Source organism: Cavia porcellus, unplaced genomic scaffold (assembly GCF_034190915.1).
Source record: "Cavia porcellus strain 051 isolate PalLab524CR breed Dunkin Hartley unplaced genomic scaffold, mCavPor4.1 scaffold_3, whole genome shotgun sequence".
In the NCBI taxonomy this organism is placed as follows: Eukaryota; Metazoa; Chordata; class Mammalia; order Rodentia; family Caviidae; genus Cavia; species Cavia porcellus.
This window is the reverse complement of record NW_026947486.1, coordinates 15,344,892-15,348,546: the sequence shown is the minus strand read 5'-3', so window position 1 is coordinate 15,348,546 and position 3,655 is coordinate 15,344,892.

Sequence of the window (3,655 nt, the reverse complement as noted above, 5' to 3'; positions counted from 1 at the left end):
GTGCAAGCTGAGCTATATCCCTGGCATCATATATATATTTTAACACATTTTTGGCATGTTGTTTTGTTTTGATGAGACAGGGTCTCACTGTGTAGTTCAGGGTGGCCTCAAACTCAGTGTTCCTCTTGCTACAGCCTTTCAAGTGCCGCGATTACAGGCGTGTGCCACCACACCCGGTTTATAGTGTCTTCTATATAATCCTGCAATTGGAGTAGTTTAGGAAGATATATTATTTGAATTTTTAAATACCATTTGATTCTAACTATCAACAAAAATGGAAAAATGTGTCTTGGCTAGTTCTACTTTACTAATTATTGTAATGTTAGATAGTATCCAGAAATACAACAATAATACAATATAAACCAGCTTCCATTGTGTACTCCCTGATAAGCATCTAATATAAATAAAATACAAATTGGATCTAAAATAGATTTTTAAAAAAAAAAACCTTTAAAAGTAAGTTTGTCACCTGCTCAGGACCCCTTTGTCTCTCAGAAAGAAGCTTTCTTTCTCTCAATAAATATTTCTGCTGGCCTTGAACTCAAAGAAATCCTCCTGCCTCAGCCTCCTGAGTGCTGGGATTACAGGTATGCACCACCAAGTCTGGCCTGGAGTTTTTTTTTTTAAGTTTGATGTGGGTTTTGTTTATTCATGTTTTGCTTTTTTTTTTCTTTTGTCTTTTTTTTTTTTTATCGGTACCAGGGATCGAACTCACAACCACACACTTGCAAGGCAGGCGCTTATGCCGCTGAACTAAATCCCCAGCCCCTCATGTTTTGCTTTTTAAGATAGAGTCTAATTATGTAGTTCAGGCTGTCCTTGAAATCACTAGGTAACCTAAGTGGCCCCGAACTCAAACTCCCCGTAATTCTCCTGCCTCGGCCTCCTGAGTATTACAGACATGTGCTACCACACCCAGATAAAAGCTGAATGTGTTTTAAACAATAGAACATGAACTCTAATGTTTGGAGGTGCCCACAGGTTGACTTTTAGACTCAGCTTTGTTGATGCTCAGCTTCATTTAAATGAAATTAATTCTCATGTGTACTAGGGGTAAATTTTAAAAGAAGATTCTCTTCTCAGAAGCTTAGAAGCTTCTATTTGGCTCCCTGGGATTGTCCATATTCTCTTTTGGCTCGGTGATTTGCAGCTCACTTGAGCGAGTTGTTCACCTCATCCTTAGGTGGAACTGCATTTCCAGATATATTGGGCACTTTTGATCTGTGGGCTCAGAGGCCTTCTTTGAAGATCACAGTCAGTGAAACCATTTTTCTGTGGACAACAACATTTGAGGAAATGACAGGGGACTCTCAGCACTGGTCAAATAGTTCTTTTCCAGCAGGGGTGGTTTACTCGCAGACTTGCAGATGGATTCACTCTTCCCCAAGATTAAAAGAATATATGGAGAATTTTTTTTAAAAAAAGAAAACTTCTTCTGTCAGTGTACATGTAAGTTGCTTGCAATTTTTCAATTTAGAAATAATATTGCAATGATACCTTGCATATATGTTTGTATGCTTACTATTTTTGTCCTAGAACATATTCCCATTAGTAGAATTACTAAATCAAAAGGTGTACACTTTTTTTTCTGTTCTGGGGATAGAACCTAGACCTTGGGCATGGTAAGCTGACACTCTACCACTGAGCCACTCCACCAGCTCTTATTTTTTTAGTTTGAGACAGAGTCTTGAACTCATGATCCTCCTGATACAGGGGGAAGAAATTCCCAACCTGCTAGATGTGCAGTACAAGTTGGTGTTCTCTAAAATCCAAGAATTAATTCTAGGAACAACATAGGTTAAGAGCAGAATATATCTACTGGAGGAAAGAAAGCTTCTATCTTGAGACATAGACAGAAAGGGTCCCGAATATGTTGCTGAGGCCACTGCCATTTCAAGAGATTTTTATAGAACAAAACCACGAAGTGAGATGGGTCCAAGGTGGAGGAAAAAGAGGAAATCACAAGGTGGGCATGAGATGGGGCAGAACTATGGTCAACCAATAAGATTATGAGATCATTGCTCAGGTAATACTGATTAAATCTGGATCAAATGAGAAAACAATTCATGTAGCAAGTGGGGCGTGAATACAGAATAGGGGCTTTTCCTGGAGAGGTTGGCAGTGGCTTTTCCTGGCTTGCCCAAGGTGATCATACCTATTTAGAATATCCATCACTGTTGTTTATCCTTAGGGATTATATGGGTGCATTTGTTTTATCTCTTGTCTTGAGGACCTCAGGATGTGTCTGTCTCCGTCACACTTTCAAGGTATTTGGTCTTCCTTTGAGGGTCCAGCCCTGTCTGACTGCCACCAATATTTCTACCTAACTTGGCTGTCTAGACACTCCTTCCTCAATCTCCCAAGTAGGTGGGTTTAGGGGCATATGCTGCCAAACCTGACAGGCAGTCACATCTTCAATTTTACTAGATACCATCACATTACTCTTCCAAGTGCCTGGACTACTGGGGATTTAGATCAGAGGCTCAAGCACTTGCCTGTTGAGTGCAAGGTCATGTGTTTGATCCCTGGTACAAAAAAAAAAGGAAAAGAAAAAGTAAATTTGTGCAAGCCAAATGCCTGGATTGGTTAACATTCCCATTAGTAGGACACAACATTTCTGTTACTCTACATTTTCACTGAAATTCTGGGTTGTCTGAATTTTTGTTTTTGTTTGTCTGGTAAGAATTAAGTTGCTGTTCATTACTGTTCTTTCTGTTTCTCTGATAAATGTTCACATTGGACATCTTTTCCTGTATTGGTTGGCTTTCTAAGTTTCTTCTTCTGTGAGTTACCAACTCATCTTCTTTCCAGCTTGATTTCCTCTATTGATTTATAGGAACTTTCTTTAAAATATAATTTATATCTAGATATAGTGGTACATGCCTATCATCCCACTTGGGAGGCTGAGGCAGCAGGATTGTCATGAGTTCGAGGCCAGCCTGGGCTACATAGTGCATTCAAGGCTCCATTCAAGCCTGAACTGCACAGTAAAGCTCTGTATCTAAAAAACCAAACCAAAACCAAAAAAAATTCTTTGTGAGCTTTATGGATTGTGCACTTGGGAGACCAAGGCAGGAGGGTCGTTGCAAGTTTGAGACCAGCCTGAGCTACAAAGTGTGCTCAAGGCCAGCCTCAACTATACAGAGAGACCCTGTCTCAAAAAAAAAAGTTTAACTCTTGTTAAAAAAAAGATTTATGGATTACACGTAGTATCTCCTAGTTTATGAATTTTTCTTTCAGTTTGTGTTTTTGTACATTTTATAATCCATGAGTACGGAATTTTAGTATAGATGAATTTATTGGTCTTTTCCCTCAGTGACTGCACCTTTTCTATTTTGGAAATCCTTCTTTGCACTATGGTCATGAATATAATTTTCTTAGTTTAGTTCAAAAATTGGTAAAGTTTTGTTCTTTACAACTGGAGTTTATTTTCATTTCTTGTGTGCACTGGTTCTTTATTATTAAGCAACAAATTACCACAAACTTCGTGCCTCCAGATGCCACAGGTGGAAAGACAACAGATCGATATTCCCGGAGGAGGAGCTCATAAGGTTGAGATCAAGTTGTTGACTATTTCCATGTAGAACATGGTGTCGGGAGAGTTTCCTCTGTCAGCTAGAGGACTGAAGTCTGGCTTCCTTGCCAGCTGTTCATC